Raw genomic sequence first — 21,343 nt, 5'->3', positions numbered from 1 at the left:
GGCTCAGCTTTTGTGGCTTTTGTTGTTGGTGATGGTGGTGGGCTTGGAATAGGGTTTTCTTTCTATTCCGTAGGCAGTGAAGTGGGTCGGGGAGAATCGTGACCTTGGTCGTGTTGTGCCTCTTTATTTGTCGTTTTCTCGGTTTGTCTCTGGTCCTCCACCTCTTTTGCTTTCCTTGCCTCTTCTTGGGCTTCTTTCAATTTCAGGGCTTCTGATTCTTGATACATTTTTTCCAAGAATTCTGTTGGATCTTTAGTCTCTTTCCTGGTGTGATGCTTTGTCCTTGGTCCCTTAAGCCCACTAGGCATCCATTTTTTGGGTCCTTTCCTTGTGCTTTTGTCGACTGCATTGGTAGGCATGTTTTTCTCTTTCAAAATGGGCCTACTTTTGCATGGTCTCTTCTTGGTGTGCGGCCACAGCTTTTCTCTTCATCTCCTTTCTTCGTGCTCTCTTTTCATCATTATCTGAACTTTCACTGTTGTGTCTTTCTGGCGAGCTTTCAGTCGACTCTTCATCAGATTTGTAAGATCTCTTGGCTAATCTTGTAGCTCGAGGAGATGGTTGTGCTGGTAGTATCCAAGTGTTTTGGTTTGGGGGTGGTAGGTTGTCGGCCATGCTGATGGCATGGTGCACAATTTTTCTCAATACCTCTGTTGCAGCCAGGTAAGTGATCTTTCCTTCTTTCTTTGTGACTTTTAGAGTGGTCAAGATGTATTGTGAGTGGTGCACCGGTTGCCTGGTTGTTGACTTGAGGACTTGCATGAAAGTGGTGGCAACCGCATGATTTGGTGCGGTATACCTTGGTGGCCTTTTAGCCAGGAAGTGGAAATGCTAGTGGTTAAACCTGGCTGGCTCTTCCACTTGCTTGTGAATTAAGGTGGTTGTTGCGGTTTCTTTGGTGAAAGTACGTTATGTTTTCTTGTCCCTTTCCCTCATCATCATTCCTTCTGTGGGTAGTCTAAGTGCTTTTGCCACTATTTCTTTGGTTTTTATCACTTCAACTTTATTTCCCTGCGGGTTAAAAATCTGGGCAATTCCATTTTCTTTAATAGTGGATAAAAGCTCATAAGCCACTATTTCTTTGGTTTTTATCACTTCAACTTTATTTCCCTGCGGGTTAAAAATCTGGGCAATTCCATTTTCTTTAATAGTGGATAAAAGCTCATAAGCTTTTTGGAAATCCACACCGCACGGCTCCTGTTCATAGAAGTCTCTCAGTCCTACCATGCGGTTGGCTTCTCTGGTCTTAGGCTTCACGACAACATCATATACTTCTTTCGGTAGGAGTTGGAACTCTACCTTATGTCCCTCCTCACTCTTAAATCTGCCGGTGAACACTGTGGCGTGATGCTCTTCTAGCTATTCTTTTGAAAGATAGGCTGCCTTGGTGGCTTTGACTGAATCTGGATCCAATTGGTATGCGGGCAACTCTTGCAACTTCTCTTTCTGGTTGAGCTTCTTCTTGGCTCTCTCTGCTGCTTGCATGGCTCCTGTTCAGTGAATAGAGTGTCAAAGTTAGAAGATTTGTCAAATTTCTCTCTGAAATGTCCTTTAGTCTAAAAAGATGACAATTTTGGTCCAATTTGCTTCAAATCAATTTTTGAACAAGCGTAGATGCGTAAAAACATGCAAGGAGCAAAATTGTAAAGTCCCAATAAATTTTTGCAACCAAAATAAATAATCACGATTATTTACAGCTGAGTATTTTTTTCAACATTTTGCAAACTTGGCATATCACAATAAAAGTATATACCAAATACATGCTCTGAGTGAAATATGGGCTCATTTGGATGCATAGGGTGAAAATGGTACCATATTTTGGCACTAGGTCTCTAAAACAGTAGATATAGTGGAAAGTTGAGATTTTGAGCTCCAAATTGGTTCAAACTTGGCTAGTGGGCTTAACACATCATGTACTTTGGATGTATGATGGAAAAATATCAAAATTTCCTCATTTTGGCTAGAAAGTAACTAATCGTGATTATTTACTTTTCTACCAAAATCAACATTTTTGGTACAAATTGGTTTCAAGCATTGTATAGACCCTCTTTATGTGATATGAGGTGATTTGGATCAAGAATGTTTTCCATAACCCAAAAATTGGCTTGCAAAGACTTCTTTGCGTTTTTTGGCAATTTTCCAAGTTGTAGTTGCTCATTTTGGCTCATACTTGATTTTTGGCATGTATTTGGTGTGTATATATGATAGGTGAGGTGATGGTACAATTTCCAAGCAAAAATAGTGTAAAAGTAAATAATCACGATTATTTACAGCAGTCACAAATTTTTTGCAAAACTTACAAATTTTGACCTAAACACATTCTATACACCTAAAACAAGTCCTAAATTAAATTTGGTCAAGTTTGGCCTTGTCGGCATAACTTTGTGCTTTGTCGACTCTGAAATCACCATTTTCTGTTACTACACTGCCTGTTGAGTTGGTCAGTCAATTTTGATGCTTTGGACTTGTCCGCAACATAGTCGTGAAGCCGCTCATCCAATTCTGGCTCATTTGGAGTCAATTTGGCCCCGTATATCAAATTTGATGCTTTTTAGACTTCAAGCCACTTCTGCTTTTTGAGGGCTTTGATTGATTGATTTCAGTAAACCAGTCATATACATTGTATATGAACCTCGTAGGTAAGTTGTCTGTGGAGTCAAATCGGAATTATGGTAGTTGCCAAAAACCTAGCTTTTCTACTGGGGACCCCTTTGACCCCTGCCGAATGGTCAACTGATAATATAGAAAGGTTCTATTATGTTAGGGCATGCTGCAGTTCAAATGCCATCTGATTTGGTCGAGCTGACAGGCCACTATGGTCAGTTTTTGGTCGTAGGTCTTCGTGCACTACTCGGTTTCCACGGTTTTTTCTAGGGGTTTAGACTAGCTACCGACCATTCAAAATGGATCATTGATGAGTAAAGAACTTACCCCTTATGTCTCGTGTGAGACGGTGCTGAAAATTGGCAACTGTAGACTCCGGAAAAGACATGCGAAAGAGGTCGAAAAGCTCTCTCTGCAAAGGCCACAAGTGGAAATGAGGTGGTTTTAGCTTACCTCGGATATCTATACCTAAACTTCCTGAACCAATTTTCCCTAGATTCCCTCATTAGTCCTACTAGGCCGTGAAATCTATGTTAGACTCAAAAATTTCCTTGATCGGATTCTTATAGCTCATTCTGTAAGAATTTTGCAGAAGTAGTCCCGGCTGTCTGATTTAGGCTTCCCGCTTCCATCTTCTGATTTCATTGAAAATTTTTGTGCTTGTCCGCCTTGTCTTTCTTATCACCTTCATGTCTTCCATTTTTTCATCTGAGCTTTCTTGCTATTTAATATTAATTTTTGACCTGTTTATTGAAAAATCAAAGAAATAACCAAATGCTCTAAAAAAAAGTAAGGTGAAAATCCAATTAAGAAAATTCATTGAAAAACACATCTTTATTTTTTTATTTTTTTTTCTATTTTTAAGTCTCATTATCAATAAAAATGATGAAAAATACCCAAAAAGGAGTATTTTTTGATGATTTTTTGATAGTATATACACTATTTACACTCATGGGGAAGATATTATCAATGAATTCTCCCTTGATGATGAATTATAAGGGCATTGCTAGGTAGTTTTGCAAAAAAATCACACGTTAACATCGAACTTTTTCCTCCATCAACAAACATTGCCCTTAAATACTTAGTACTTAATGCCCTTCCACCTCTCCTAGATGGCGTACTACGGGACGACTGTGTGCATGGGTTAAACAATCGTGTCTATGCATATCTATGGTTGGATCTACCATGCTTTGAAGATCAATGCAATTCAAACCACTATGCTGTGCAAGAGCTAGGTCTTTAGTAATTAACTCAAGGGTTTCTAATCTCGAGGTTTGCTGCTGTTGTCTTCCAAAGAGAAAATCTTGTAGCTTGTGTGCTCTTTGTTTGATTGTACCATCAGGATGCTTTAGTACGCTGATTGTTTGAGCTGTTGGTAGCCCTTTTGACTATTGTTGAGCTTTTTATCGCCATTGGTAGCTTGGTTTTCTTGGTGCTGTATGGTGTGGTGGAGTCTTTTGAGACTTAACTCGCCATTGCTTCATTGGTTTTACGGTTTGTGGAGAAGATAAGTGCTCCTTTTTCTTCCAAACCAATTTCATGTTAGGTTCCTTGCTTGGAGATGATCGTCTCTATGTGTTTACCCTTGGAACCTTCTTTTGTTTTATCGGTGAAGCTTTAGGCACCCAAATTTGAATCGGCTTATCCTTAAGCTGTGCTTTTGGTACCCAAATTTACCAGACTCCTTGCATACTACTTGTAGCATTTGCTTGTTGAGGGGATGGACAAGATTGATTCCTTCATGATATGGTCTGCTGATTGCTCCCTTTCCATTCCTCCTTGCTTGGTGCAATTGGAACAATGAGTTGCCCGCCTTTAGGTGATAGTTTGAGCTAATTTATATCCCAATCTGGTACTACTTTGTATGTTCGCATCCAGGGAATTCCAGGAATCATCGTCTCATTCATGTGTTCATTTGGTAAGCATACAAATTGATGAGGACATGAACATCCATGTACTATCACGTTCAAGTTGACTACTCCCAATGTTGGGGTTGGGTCTTGTTGCATCCTTTGATTGTCGCTATTCCTGCTATCAATTGCTTGACTTGTTGCCTTTTTGTATGTGGAATAAATGTCTGCATTTACTCTAGCTCCTGTGTCGACCAAAGCATTGGTGCTATGATTGTTGAGTTGTACTTTGATGTGTAGGTCCATTCCGTTCAACCAGTCATCATTTGTTGAAACTGCATCTTTAGGTAATTCCCATTGTTGGTCATCTATTTCCAGAGTGTTGATGGGAATCGGTATCTGTTGATTCTTGAGAGTAGTTCTCTGTTTGAGTACCCGAAGCCGAGCTTCCTCTTGGGTATCATCAATAACCTGCTATCGTTTAATATTCCTTTGCTTGGTTGCATGCATTCTTTTTGGCAATTCATTGGTTAGAGGCAAATTGTATTTCTTTAAACGACATCCACTAATCCAATTAGCCATTGGTTCACCATCTAGGGTGGACAATTTTACGACTCCACTTGGAGATACATCTTCAATGATAAATGGTTTGTTTACATTTTTCTTAAACTTGGGAATGTGTTGCTTAAGGGAATAGATAAAAAATAAGTCCCCTTTCTTGAAGATTGTTGTGATTAAGTGGGAATCAAAAAACTGTTTTTGTTTCTGCTTTTGTGCATAGATGTGAGCTACAGCAGTTAGCCTTTGTTCGTCTAGATTTTCCAAATCTTCAAGTCTCTCTGACAATTCATGTCCAGTCCACTCAAGATTTTGTGCTACCCTTAATGTCGGCAATAGAAATTCTATTGGTAGTATGACATCAAGACCATAAACAAGGTTAAAGGGTGTAGCATTTAAATCTGTTTTGAATGAAACTCGATAAGCCCATAGAGCAGCATGGATATTCATTTCCCACTTTGTCCTTCCTGAACTAACCACTTTTGTCAAGACTGAGAGCTAAGAATTTTGTTTATATGGTCAGCTTGTATGTTCGTTTGTGGGTGATAGGGGGCTGATTTGTTATGGATGACCATAAACTCATTAATCACATACTTGATTACCTCATTAAAGAAATGAGTTCCCCGATCATTGACAGTTTCTATTGGCAGTCTATATCTCGTGAATACATACTCATATAATTATTTTGAGTTGATTTAGCCTCGGCTCACTTGGTCAAATAGTCCGTAGCTACAATGATATATTGAGCTTGGATTCTATAAGCAGGTAGCTGTATTGGCCCAACAAAATCTATACCCCATTTTGCGAAAGCTCTAGCCCCCATCATTGGTCTTAAGGGCATGCTATCTACACGTGTTGGCATTTTTGCTCATTGACAAGCATCACACCTTCGAACATATTCTTTAGCATCTGCAAAAAATGTTGGTCACCATATGCATGCCATCAAGATTTCTCTTGCAGTGGTCTCACTAGAAAAGTGACCTCCAGCTAATCCAGCATGTACTTATTCTATAATCAGAATATACTCATCTTCATTTGCACAAAGACGCAAATGTTGATCTTTACCTCTCTGATACAATCGGTTCCCAATAAGAGTATAGTCTCTTGTTTTAGTTTCAATTGCTCTTTGACGACATTTACTCATATCCTCAATAAATGTTCGACTTGATAAGTAAGTAACAGATAGTTACTCCACTTAGGAACAGGTTACATTTGAAACAATGTTACATGAGGTATGGGTGTTTGTTTTTGACATTGAAGACAATCCTTTACAAAAGATCGAACATCACTCCTCATAGTCGGCCAAAATACTCCAAGTCTCAAATTTTGTTGCATAGTTTGGTCTTTCGCAAAGTGAAGTCCTACTATGGTAACGTGTGCTTGACTTAGGTACTGTTTTTTTCTTCAGGATTAATGCATAAGAGCAATATTGCATCTCGATTTCTTTTGTATAGCCTACCAGCTAGTAATTGATACATAGCCAATTGCTCGATTAATCCGATCATAATAGGAAGTGGTATTTGTGAATCCACTTGAGCTACTGTCATCAAAATGACACCATGTTTTCTGACCATCGAGGTATCATTTTCACGGAGAACAAATAGGCATTTGGTAGATCATCGTCTACCCCTTTAGGTGATTCTCCTGAAACAATCCTTGACAAATGATCTGCTCATTGATGTGTAGTGCCCTTTTTTACAACCATAGTGAAGTCCAATTCCAGAAGAATGACGAACCATCTCACTTTCTTCCTGTGCTGCATGGCTTGTTGACCAAATACATCAAAGCTTGTGGTCTACAAAGAACACAAACTTGTTGGCTAATAGGTAATGTCTATACTTTTTAACGACATAGATCATTCCTAATCCTTCCCCTTTCGGTGGTCGTGTAATTCTTTTCCGCCATGTTGAACTGTCGGCTAGCATAAGAAATAGGAAAGTCAATTTTCCTGTCTCCTGGTTGAACTAGTATACAACCGAAAGCAAAATTGGAAGCATCTACATGTACATGGAATATCTTATTCCAATATGGTGCTTTCAATATTGGAGCTGAGGTGAGAGCTTGGTTAAGCTTCATGAAGGATTATTCACATGCTTTGATTCACTCAAAGTGTGTAATGAAGCTATACATGGGTTTTGCAATTATAGCGTACATGTAGATGAATCGTCGATAATATCCACAATGCCTTATGAAGGCTTGTACCCTCTTGACGGTTGTTGGTCTAGGCAAATCAACAATGACATGATTTTTTTCAATATCAGTAGCTATGCCATTTTTAGACACCATATGTCCAAGAATATTTCGTTGTCTACCCATGAATGTGCACTTTTCAGGATTTAAGCAAATCCTATAAAGTCTACATTTTTTGAATACCTTTTTGAGGTGTTCAAAATGATCCACCCAAATTGATGAATGTACGTATAGATCATCCATATATACTTCTAAGAATCTCCTAGTATATTCTTTAAAAGCATGGCTCATCAACCTTTGATATGTGGCTGGAGCATTAGTTAACCCAAAGGCATAACCCGATAGGCAAAAATACCCCATTTTGTTGCAGAAGCAGTTTTATGGTGATCTTTTGGATCAACCAAAAGTTGATTGTATTGGAAAAGACATCTTAGAAGTTGTAAGATTCTTTTCCTGCAACTCGTTCTTAAACATGCTGAGTGATTGGAAGAAGAAAGTTGTCTCTATTGCTAGCTGCATTCACCTTTTTGAGATTAACACACACTCATAATTTTCCATTCTTTTTGGGTACTACCACAATTGGAGACACCCAATCTGTGTGTTCAATTTTGTAAATAAATTTGGCTTCCTTTAGTTTTTTAATCTCTTCTTTTATCTTCCTGGAAAATGTTTTATTATATGTGTATGGCCTTTGTCTACTTGGTTTCACATCATCTCTCATGGGTATGGTATGTTGATAGATTTCTGGATCAACACCCTTGAGATCTTTGTAAGACCAAGCAAAGATATCTCGGTATTACTTTAGCAAGCTCAGCAAGAGCTCTTCTTCTGTTAGGTCATTTGCAATGTAAGCAGGTCTAGGAGCTTCTCCTGGTTCAGTCAGGTCTATCTTTTTAGCGTTTTCAGGTCCTCGTAGAACTCGCCCTGTTCACGTAGTTCCCTAACAGGTTGTTTGACTATGATTTTTCAATCTTGAAGAGTGTACTTTTTGTAATGGGATGAAACACTCATTACATCCTTACCTTCCTCTTCCATGGTTTTATTTTAGCCGTATATATCTCCTTTAGAGATTTTTTCAACTCTTGATATTTCTTTTTCTGCTCAACTCGGATCATGATTGGTTTCTTATCCTTTGGGTTTTCTTGAGTATCCTTCCCTAATTTTCTTGATGTTTTAGACATTTTTGAATTTTTCTTTGAAGGATATCTGCCAGTGATTTTTTCTTTGATATAATCATTTGCATCTATCTGCATAAGGAATTGTATTCTACTGGAGACTGATGGCATAGGTCGTGTTTTCAGGTTTCTGGTGTCTCTTTTTCGTCTATACCATTTTCGTCTTCTCAATTTTTGGTTGGGAAAGTCAAAAAAAATTTCCTCCCCTCCTTTCAAGAGTAGCTTAGCTCTCACATGTTCTTTTTCTGACCCAGAACCTTTTGAGATAGATGAGTGTTCATCTAACTCATCAGTTGCATCGTAGTAGAGGTCTGAAAATACTTGTTGAACTTTCATCAAGTCCTTGGGTTCCTCGTTTTCATCTTCAATGTTGAGGGTTGAAATCATTTGGATGGGAATTATTTCGTAGCCATCCTCATTGCAAAATTGAGTAGGCAAAGACGTATTCACACATACATCCATTTTTGCTAAAATTTGAGTCCACTCGAATGTCTCAAACAAATGCTCTGGAAAGGGTTCAGGTACATAGGCTTCGTCTGTGTAGTTCATTTCTAGGATACATTCTTCTCGTTTTAAACTTCCGTTTTCTGAAGCTCCACACATTCAAATAGGAGTGTCTTTGTTTAACCAGGATCGAAGCTTAGTTTCAGCCGAAGAGACTGAATCAAACTACTATATTGGTGTTTTCAAGACATCTCTATAAGTGTGATCTTTTAGATTTACTCTCGTTATAGATCCCACTTGCTTCAAGTATAGATAATTGTTTCCCCAATCTTGGATAAGTTGTACCTGTCGCATGAAAGGTCTTCCCAATATGATTCCATAATTGAGTTTTTTCCCAAAGTCTACTATGGCAAAAGTGTGTTGATAGTCAATTCCACGGGAATTGACTATCACCTTTTCAAGAAACCCTAATGGTCTCTCAATGTGTCTGTCAGCCAATTGCAATTCTGTTCAAGTTTGTCTAATGGCTGGTTGTCCCTAGGATTCCCATACTGCTTTCGTGACTATGGCTATGCCTGCTCCACTATCCAGTATTGCCATGGTTTCAATGTCATTGTATTTCATTGGAAGCGTGGCGTTTCCTTCTCCGCCTTCGTAATATTCTCCGACTTTGTTCATTGGAACAAATTGAATCTGTTTGTTGTCCATTTCATTTTTCAATTTTCCCAAATTTTTTGAGATTAGCCCCGTTATCCTCACCTTCTCTAGGGTTTTTTGTAAATCATTCCATAAATATGGTCTGAGTTTTAATAGTTCTCCCAAGGTAAGAGTGCATTGGATGGGTGTAGACATGATTGAATGAATGTTTTCTACTTCTAGGGTCTGTTCCACTCTTTTTACTTGAGTGTTCTTACACACTATGGATTCATCTTTGTTATCTCCCAAGTAAGAGGGTAATGTTTTCAAGGTTAATGGTTTCGACATTCTTGAAGCTTCCCGTACAAGGATTGTACATCCATATTCATATCAGAAGATAGGTTATCCAACCAAACTTCCTCTATAGGAATTGACTTTAGAGTTATAGGCTCCCATCATTGATCTCTCTAACTTTTTTCCATAAGTGTCCTGGCCAGTCTTCCTCTACGAATGGAATTCCGTCTAAGGCATCTTCGTTGTCCGGCACTATAAGTTCTTGTTCTTTTGTTTCAAGGTGGGTCTCTGCCACCACATCGGGTTTTTCTTTAGTGTCTCTTACCACAAGCTCCTCAGTTTTTGCAATACTTTAAGCTTGGGTTTTTGTTTTACGAGCATTTCTTGCGTGATTCTTACCAATATTTTGATAAGCTTCCAGCTTAGCTGCTTCCATATCTGGAGAAGGATAGTTTTTCCATTTGTTTTCTATGTTTTGGCCTGCTTTAAGTCCTTGGATGAAAGTGGTGATGCAGCAACCGTTCACACTTGTGCTGGTTTAGTGGATGCTATTTTCTCACTTTGGTTATCCTTAGGGACATCTTCTTCGTTAAAAATATCACAATTTTCTCCTAAGTCAATAGCATTTGACACACACTCTTCTAGGGTTGTATGCTTTTAACTATAAAGTATAACATGAAGTTCTTTGTTTAGCAGTCCCTCTAGAAACAATGATACGAGTCGTTCTTCTGCAGGTATCTTTAGCCCCGGGCATCTGGCAATGTATTGTTTCATTCGAGTTGCACAATCCCTAACAGACTCACCAAATTCTGTTTAAAGCTGTAGATTTGAGCTACCATATTATGTTTGATCCCCGTTTTGGAACAAGCAGCTACAAATCCTTGAGCTAATGTGTTCAAATCCATGATTGACCTTGGTGGAATGTTTTGGAATCATGTCAATGCTTTTCCTTCTAATGTCATTCCAAACCCCTCAAACTAAGTATGGAAATCGAATATACGTTCTGCTCTTAGCACTTGCTTAAAGCTTGCTAAGTGGTTGTATGGATCTCCTGATCCACTGTATTTCTGATCCATTTCTAAAAATTAGTTGGTCTGACACGTCTATTTGGTTCAATTCTCAGTCTCCTTGCAGTTGGTCCTGTTCCGAGTCCTTTGAACCAATCTGTTGGAAATAGTGACTCATGTAGCCGTGGACTGGTCTTAGTGTCACCCGGTTTTCTACGTGATGAGGTGAGTTCTGGTTTCTTAACATTACTCTCAGATGATCTCTCATGGTGTTCATCTCTTGGAATTGTTTCTAGTCCTTGTCTCAATATCCAATCCCTTATGGAATACCCTTGGTATTTGGTTTGTTCTACCTCCTCAGAAGTTATCATAACAAAGTTGTTGTTATAACAATCCCTAAACAAGTAGGTTGGTAGGTCTGTTGATCCCTTATCTTTGATCTTGAAGATATAAATGATCTTCATGGTCGTTAGTTATCCTGGTTTGGCATGCGAAGTCCACAAAAGATCTTTTACATTTTGATCCCTCCAACAATAGACTCCAATCCTAGGATTATTAGTACTAAGCCGTTTCAGAGGCTTCAAATCTACTTGATCATATCTCTCAAATTCTAAAGTTGATGGTCCCACTTTTGCTGACATATCTGGGATTATGGTGTTTACTTCTAACCCCCGTTTGTCTATCACATCAATGTTTTTGACTTGTATATACCGAGTTCCGTTTCTGTCCATGTACATTTTTTCTTGTTTGTTTGCCCTAATATCTTCTTCGAACTCAATACTATGGTCATCAATGCGAATAGCATACTCCTCGTTAGGGTCCAAGTAAACCTGGACTCCATGGCAGTTAGTCTTATCAAAAGAGAGTATATGCTTAAAGCGCATTGTCGTTCCGATTTCCGAGTGAGTCAAGTAAGAAGAAATTTCAAATCTTGAATGTGACAAAGTGTCTGAGAATTATTCAAGAATTGTGTGCAAGGAATTGCCTTGTTTCACGCTTTCTTCGGTGGATACTCTACTAGAGGTTTCTCCGAGTATGCCTTGATTTCCCAGTACATGACTAGATCTAAGGTTCATAAAGACTTACGAAGCCTTGGTTTGGGTACTTACCTTTGGATTGACCTATCGTCAATTTCCACTTGATTTGATTGCAGCCTCTACTGAATTGCCGATTCCTCATCTGCAACTTGATTCCTATACAAATTTGATCAAGTTAGCTATTCTTCTATAAAGACAGTAGAGTTTTTGCTAACTCTCATGATTCGTCTATGTGTACCACTTCAAATCGAGCTGTGGGAGTCAAACTGACTTCCAAGTTCGACTTTCGCAAAAAATAAAAGGTTTAATCTATAACCTAGAAACTGAGTGAACATGTACCAATTCGGATCAGATTGAACCCAAAATTGCCCGGTGGCTTTGTATTATGCTGGTCTAGCACTATACAAGTTCAAAAGTCAAAATTGATGTCCCTGGGTAGCAGTACAATAAATAATCATGATTATTTGCTTTGCTAGTTTTTTTGCATTTTGGATTGGTTTGGCAATTATACAACTTATTAAAGTCCCTGGACAAGTTTCAACAAGTTTGGACAAAATCTAATCAAGTTTATCAATTGTTTTGTGTCCGCAAACTCCGATTTCAAGAATCTGTCGTAAGTCTCACTTTTGTGATCAAAATTTCACCAAAATTGATTTGTAGGGTCTACTTGATATGCTTGACCTTGTGGTATACTCAAATGTGCAAAATTTTCAAGTTTTGAAGCAGATGTAAATAACCGTGATTATTTACTCCAGCTATATTTTTGCAAATTTCTGTCCCAACTTTGACATAGATCTGTTAAGCACCTTAAGTTAAGGTTACTAGCCAAGTTTCATCAAATTTGGACAATTTTTGGTCAAATGGTCATCAATTTTCTGTCCGCAAACTAACTTTGCAAATTTGGTCACAATTTTCAATCCAGTGATCTAAATCTTATCCAATTTGGTTTGTGGGCTTATTAAAACATGGTAAAACTAGTGGTATGCTGAATTGGTCAAAAAAGATGAAAAATGAGGTAGATGTAAATAATCACGATTATTTACAACTGACAACTTTTTGGTCAACTGAGCATGTACACATGTTTATCACATCAATATAAGCCTATAAATCAAATTTCAACAAGTTTGGACAAATTTTCTTCCAATTTACACGCAAGTTTCAAAAAGTCAGTACAAACTTTATTTTTTACCCAGTTTCTGGCCAGTTTGGTGGTCCAAATCTTTTGGGCCTTTACAAAAGTTGTTTGTACACATGCAATGAGTCAATGGTATGAACCTTGGTCAAATCTGAGCTAAAAGTTAATAATCATGATTATTAACTTCAGGCTTGAAATGAACACTTTTTTGTAATTTTTTTCAAAGACAGTCTTTACATGAGCTATTTTAAGCCTATGAATCAAGTCAAAACATAATTTAGTCTAGAATATCAAGAAAAAGTAAATAATTTGAGTTTTGGCCAACTCTTGAAATTTTTACCTCGAAGTGTCTTACCAATTGATTCAGACAACTTTTAAGCTTACTCTCTAGTCGGATTGAGTGGTTTCGAATCTTTTCGTGCTATTTCTAGCCATAGACCTCAAATTTTGCAACTTCCAATAACAACTCACACTTGATTCTTTGAGAGGGAGCAAAGTTCTGAAATCCACCTTGGATCCTACTTACCCTAGTCCTAGATTCTCATGCAATGGGGTTGTGAAAAGTGTCCACAAACACTCGTTTTCTTGTCTTTTATGGTTTTCTGAGCATTGATCTTAAAACTTTTTTCGTCTACCAATCATCCTCAAAATCCTAGTCTATTTCTACAATCCTACAATCCTAAAGGCACTCAACAAGTACGATTACTTCCAAGCTACCTCTACACAGCAAAAGACGACAATCTTAAGCTATGCGATTTCTAAAAGAAAGTTTTGAACTCTAGACAATCCTAGAGGAAGTTAAAGGATAACTTCACAAGACGCTCATGTTTTTCCTTAGTTTAGGTCTCTTTGATCCCCGACAGTGGCGCCAAATGTGGGACACATGTCTAAGCTCACCATCCTATCTTATTGCAATATTAGCGAGAACCACGATTAAATTGTCAATCCATGGGATGAAGCTGACTCGACTAGTGCATAGAGTCTACAAGAGGTTGTCAATATCTCATAAAACAACTAACAACCTGCATCTAACTCAAGGTACACTCAGGGTGAAAGCATGTTAACCTATCGCGCTTTTTATGCTAGTTAGCATTTTCAAGTTAACACATCTTAGAAAACTTGGGCGACCGGTAAATTTTTTACAAATAATATCAAAATATGTCGGAAGTTGTACATTTGGATTCCTTGTTTCAAGAGCTTTCTACTGATATATCATACGTCATAGATCTTGGAGATGTAGCTCATGTTATTGTACTAGTTAGCATATGTCAAAATTGTGCTAGTTAGCATTGTGCGGGACAAGAAAAAGCATGACACGTTAACATGCTTTCACCCCTCAAGTGACTGAAATCACCAAAAGCCAATCGCTCATCGACAAACAAATCATATCCATTACACCATCAAATGACATCCAAACGTAGTGAAACTTCTAGGACATGTTTATAAGATCTAAGCACACATGATTATGGTGTCAAACCCCACTTTAAGTCAAGTTGCAAAATTGCAATTATTAACAACAATGGATTTTTGACCTAGTCGTTTTCGACCCAGAATGCATCTAAATGCTTAGCACTGATGCCCCAATACCCCACCTATGCTTAGTTTTTTATTTGAAAGTGTAAATTTCTAGTTGTGATGAAATTAGGTTGCGGGTCGACGATGCCAAAAGCTACGAATTACTGTGAACTACTTACGTCAATGCGTAGAGCTCTTACCTACGATTGCAATGCAACAAACACAATTGCAATGTGACAATTGGGGAGGGAGTAGGAAGCGCGAGAAGGAGAGGAGTGAGCGTCGTTAGCTCATGCTGTGTATTTCATTATCCAAAACTTGAAAATAACTTACAAAAATTGGCTTTTAAATCTTAGCCAAGGTTTTTGGTGGTCAAAACTAATAATCTGGGAGTTCTACCAAAGATGGGTAATGACAGGTGGGTACAATCTGGAAGCTTGTAGCCCCAGCTCATTAAATTACAGACTTTATCCGAGAAAATAGGAGTTATAATATTCTTGATTTATAAAAAATAATAAGTGTTTTACAATGAGAACTCCGAAAAACAGTATCTGTGGTATCCGTGTTAGCTTGCTGCTAACACATAGAGATGTGAGAGAATGACAACAGAGAATCTTTAAATTCCCCAACTAAATGAAATTGGCAACCATGTATTAATGCAATGACAAAATTTGGGTAGATCGTAACGTCAAAATATTTATGACAAAATAACTAGCAGAGCACCGAACCCTATGTAGGGATCGATTAGTCCACCCATCCACTTTTGCTTTACTACGAACAGAGAGAATTTCACTTCACTGGGAGCGAGCAAGAACACCTCCACCCTACCTGAGCCAGACATAAGCTGAGGCCGCTTCGCCTGCCTCCATGAACCCGAGCTTTGAAAGGATTCCAAGTACCAATAGGTGGTAGGGTATCAATACCAACCATACCAGTTAGGTTCCACGCCTCTTCGATGCCAAGCACCGGGTGTTTAGGAAAATCCAAGGCATAATCCCGGATGTGTTATCCATGTAGGTCATTCAACCCCTGACGCACTAACCGTGTAGATGAGCCTAACATAAAGACTAAGACCTACGCAACAACCCCAATCCAGCAAAGCCCCACGTCATTGATCCTTTAGTCTAAGGCTAAGTGATGTAGATGATCCTAGTCTTGTAGCGACACTGCCATGAGAAACATAACACGTGAGTCCAATCACAATAGCACTTTTTATATGCACAAACAATCTTTTCCAGGCAATTGGACTTTACAGGGTCTCTACCCTTACACACCTACCATAAATCATCCAGATCATTTTATGATCTAATCCCCAAAACCATAATCCCATCATGTTACATGGGTGAACACTCCACCCAACTCGAGTGAGGCACAACCATTCACGCATAACCACTTTAGAACATAACATGGATGCAAAACTTTCGGCAGCATATTCATATCCAGAAAAAACCAAGAGCCACATCGGCTTCCACCATAAAATCACAACCATAATCCATGAGATAATCTCACGCCTTAACCATAAATCATATCGATAATGAACCAACTCCCACACTTATATTTTGACATATCTCCTGCAGTCAAACGGAGTCCACACACAAATAACTCCTAGGACATGAGCTTTTCTTGCATAAAATAAGTCCGACCAACAACTAAACATGATATAAAAATCCAAATTTGACAACATCCAGCCATGCAAAGTTGATGCATCAGATCTGCACTTCACCTCTCTAGCACACTGTTAGTAGCAAGCTAACTCGGATAACATTTTTTGGAGATTTTATTGTAAAGACACTTATTATTTTGATGAATCGAAAATGTTGTAACTCTTACTTTCCAGATAAACATTGTAATTGATGAGCCGGGGCTACAAGCTTCTAGATTATATCAACCTATCTTTAGCCAGATTATTAGTTTTAACCACAAAAACCTTGGCTAAGGTATAAAAGCCAATTTTTGTAAGTATTTTGTAAGTTTTTGGATAATAGAACACAACGTGAGCTAACGGTGCTCACTTCTCTCCTTCTTGCACTTCCTATACTCCATTTTTTATTGTCACATTGCAGTGCCGTCTGTTGTGTTTCAACTGCAGGTAAGAGCTCTACGCATTGACATAAGCATTCCATGGTTATCCGTAGCTTTTGGCGTCGTCGATCCACAACTTAATTTCATCATAAGTAAGCATTAGAGCTTAAAAATAATAAAATAAGTATAGGCGGATTATTGGGACATCATTGCTAAGCATTTAGGCGCATTCTGGGTCAAAAACGACTAGGTCAAAAACTCAGTGCTGTTAATAATCACGATTTTTGCACTTGACCTAAAGTGAGATTTGAAACCATAAGCATGTGTTCTTAGGTCTTATAAACATGTCCTAGAAGTTTTGTAACATTTGGATGTCGTTTGATATTGTAACGGTTATGGTTTGTTTGTCGATTAGCGATTAGCTTTTGGTGTTAGCGATTAGCTTTTGGTGATTTCTGTCATTTGAGTGTAGCTTGAGTTAGATGCTAGTTGTCTGTTGTTTTCCAAGAGATTGGAAACCTCTTGTAGTTTCTATGCACTAGTCATTTTTGTCCCATGGATTGACAATTATATTAGTGGTTCTCGCTATGTCTACAATAAGATAGGAGTGAGGTTATACACCCGTCCCACATTTGGCACCGCTGTCGGGGATTGAATAGACTTAAACTAGGAAAAACGCAAGGGTCTGGTGTAGTTGTCCTTTAACTTCCTCTAGTATTACCTAGAGTCAAAACTTTCTTTCTAAAACCACATAGCTTCAGATTGTCGTCTTTGGTGTGTAGAGGTAGCTTGTAAGTAGCAGAGAGAGAGAGAGAGAGAGAGAGAGAGAGAAGAGGAGAAAAAAAATGTGAAAGAGGGAGAGAGAAAAAAAAACAAAGAGAGAGAGAGGGGGAGAAGACGAAAAGAGAGAGGTAAGGGGCGAAAACAAAGAGAGAGAGACACAGAGAGAGAGAGAGAGAGAGAGAGAGAGAGAGAGAGATAAAAAGTAAAGAAAATATGAATTAATGAAATGTTATATTAAGATTTAGGATTATGTTAGATTTAAAATTACATTTAAGATTAAGTTAGATTAAGATCAAAGATTAAGTTAGATTACATTTAGCTTATATTTACAATTTATGCTAAATCTAAAATTAGGTTAGACTTAAGATTAGGTTAAGATTTGAATTAGTTTAGACTTAAGATTAGATTACATTACATTTAAGTTAGATTACATTTAGTTATTTTGGCACTTGAGACATTATACGCTTATAAAGTCTTTTGTGGCAGAATAAGGTGACTTTTGTTCCACTAATTCCTTATCACTCAAGAAACTCTTAGCAAGTTTCAGAATTCAATTTGGACATTTTTTGAGCAAGTTAAGACCAATACAAGCCTGAATCTGCAGTTTCTGTCTTTTGCTCTTTGCAAGCCCAAATGAGCTCCAAATTCTATGAAATTTTGGCTAGGGACTTCTTTTATGCTCTAGAACACTGAGGCATACTCAAATCTCTGTTTTGACCCAAATCTGGCCTATGAGACTTTATACGCGTATAAAGTCTTTTGGCTCAGAATTCACTAAGATTTCTACCCAAGGTACTCCTTGATGCATACAACAAGAATATGTGATCAAATCAATTTTTGGATGTTAAAATTGCTCAAAATCACCACTTTTTCACCTTTACAGTCTTGTATTTGCAAAGTCTCTGTACATGCAAAAGTAGGTGTCCAAATGAGTTGAAATTTTGCAAGCAAGCTTAACACATCATTTCCCAACCCCCTATGTGGTCTAAAGTGAAATTTGACTTTCAAATCTGGCCTTGAGACTTCATACGCGTATAAAGTCTAAGTGCTCAGATTTGGCCCAAATTTGGTGAGTAAGCTTGTCTTGTTGTGCTTAATACCCTGGTAAGCTCAGATCTCAATTTTGGTCTTTAAAAGTGTCCTTTGATCTTCATACGTGTATAAAGTCTAACTTGTTAGAATGAAGTGAGTTTCACTCCAGAGGTTCCTCACTACACTGGCAACTCACATCAAGTTTCAGAATTGAATTTTGACACTTTTTGAGCAAGTTATGGCTAATACAGGCATGAAATTGTCTAGATGCGTCTTTGGTTTTTACAAGCCCAAATGTGATCCAAATTTGATGAAATTTGTTCTATATGCTTCCTAAATGCTGTAGATCACAAGGGTACACTTAGTTGTAACTTTTGACCTCTGATCTGGCCTATGAGACTTCATACACTTATAAAGTCTTTTTGCTCAGATTTTGGTTTTGTTTCTACCAAAGGTACCCCTTAGTGCCTCGAACAAGAATATGTGCGCATAGCAAATTTTGGATGTCAAAATTGCTCAAAATCATCAGTTTTCACAAGGAAATCCCCTAAAAGAGTAAAATCCTCCCAGTTTTCAATCTATATGTCCAAATGACATGAAACTTGGTGTCTGTGCTCAACACAACATGCAGAACATGGGTATAATGTAAGAAGTATAAAATTCTTACCATAATCACCCTTGAGACTTCATACGCGTATGATGTCTACTGATGAAATTTTGGACATGACTCAATCATAGGCATCCCTAAGCCTGTAGCACTGGTTTGCAATCACTTCTACCAATTTTCATGCAAAATTGAGCTCAAAATCACAAGTGTTTCTTTTTTCCGTTTTCGACACTCCGTCTTTTTCCTTTTGGGTGTCAAGAGTAGGTAAAAACTCTAGTTTCAATGTATACTTGGGGTAAAACCCTCCTTCTAAACACACAGGTGCAGTCAGATTTTCAAAATTTTGTCTCGGGATGGTGCTGGAGACTTCATACGCGTATGAAGCCTAGTATCTCAGATTTCAGATCTGTTTCTATTCTGTTTTCCCTTATCATTAGCAACATGTACATGTGTTTACAGAAAAATTTAAAGCTCAAAAGTGCTCACAAACACAAGTTTTTTCTTTTCAGTCACAACCACTCTACCTTTTGGCTTTTGGTTGCCAAAACTCCCCACTCAATGTGTTCTAAGGGTAAATGATACCTTTTGAATACACTGGTGTAGTCAGATTTTGCAGATTTGGTCTCCAGATGCCCCTTGAGACTTTTTACGCGTATAAAGTCCAAGTTTACAGAATTATATTTTTTCAGCATGAAACCCTTGCACATGCCCTCTTATATTCTCAACATCAATCAATCATGCAAAAATGTCAACAAAACCCCTTTTATTGCATTTTTACCTCAAAAACAAACTTTTCCATGATCATGAATGCAAACAAGCACTTTGCAAATAGATCAATGATGAATAGCTCTAGATCAAATTTTAGATCACTTACTCAAGCTACTCTTACAATTCATGTGCGGTTTTGCATCTATGAGTAGAAAAACGCTTCAATGTCACACATGGACTAGCAAACGCTTTTATCACTTCACAAACCACACAACCACCAAAAACTACTCTAATCTACAAATCCTAACTAATTCTACCTAGTCGCAGCCCTCGACAAGACACACGCTTCCTGGCTATCCACTTGATCTTGGAATAACCTCTTCTAGATCCACTTAAGAAAAATGCTTTCTTTAGCCGAAACTAAAGCAAGCAACCATCACACGAGTGTTAGTAGGAATGCCTACCTAAGTCCTTGTATCCTTGGTAGCGGCGTCAATGTTGCGAGAGAGAATCACACCACCCATAAAGTGCATGCAACACAACCTAGATCAACATAATGTCAATCGAGGACACAGATGACACGATAGGCACACGGAGGAAATCTCTTAGCTTGTTAGGCTGAGACCATCCTACACATACAACACTCTGGAAGGCCAACTAAACCACTATCTAGAGTCTCACTGCTCTCAACTACACCACCTAGCCACATACACACAACAGAAGGAAACCCATCAATCATACCAGAATTGTACGAAACTTAAGTAACACCATCCCCTCACTAGGATACATCTGTCCCTAAGCCTCTACACTCAAAATCCTTGCTCTAAACCCATGTGTGGAAAATGCATATGCAAACAGAGCAGAATACTGAAAGTGCTCGAAACATAATCTATGAGTACATATGCGTAGCTTATGTTGCTACAATTCTAACGACTACTTGCAGGCAAAAAACAGACATTGTTTAATATACTTATGACCACAAGTAGCTCGTAGATGCACGAGCGCGTATGCTCCGTTCCGCGAGGATTTCTTGGCATTGTCGCGTAGCTCTCACCGAGGCTAGTGCGATGGTGCAGTCGGATCTACAATGTGATGAGCGAGTGGGGAGTAGCGCCAGGATGAAGCTCACACTCTCTCTCTCTCTTCCTCTCTCACACACAGTCTCAACGGAAGCTTAAAACTATGATTATGATAAAAGTTTTGTGTCCTTACAAAAATGACCTAGGTACCTTATATACTAGGGCTACCTTAGGTTAACTAAAAATAGAGTTTGAGGGGTCAAATGGCTTGGTATTTACAATCTGGAAGTGCCATTACACCTTAGGTTCTTCTACTAGACTACCTACTTATTACAAATGATGTTTATAACCATAATCCGCAGCATTTCATAACTCTCAGAAGATAAGACTTTGGTGAGTTATGTCGTGTTGTTGACTCGTCGTCAACAGAGATAAAGAAAGGACGGTGGAAAGTATCAAAGTGCCTTCACCAATAAATCAAAGATAGCAATGAGAGGATCTACTTGGAAGTTTTTGTCCATTTATTACACAATGCAGATTGTGCGTTGTATTTTGCAAAAATGTTGTATGTACATTTTGTGTAGCAATGACTAGTAGAGTTCTCCTCAAAAGAGACAATTGTAGCCACCCATGATATTGGGGAGAGTTGTGTCACATTCACATGGGAGGAGTTAGCATTGATAGTTAAAGGAGACAACATACAATTAGGAAAGGAGAAATATATTTT

This window comes from Adiantum capillus-veneris, chromosome 1 (assembly GCF_014529385.1).
Source record: "Adiantum capillus-veneris isolate H3 chromosome 1, ASM1452938v2, whole genome shotgun sequence".
Taxonomy (NCBI): domain Eukaryota; kingdom Viridiplantae; phylum Streptophyta; class Polypodiopsida; order Polypodiales; family Pteridaceae; genus Adiantum; species Adiantum capillus-veneris.
Note: the sequence above shows the minus strand (reverse complement) of the source record.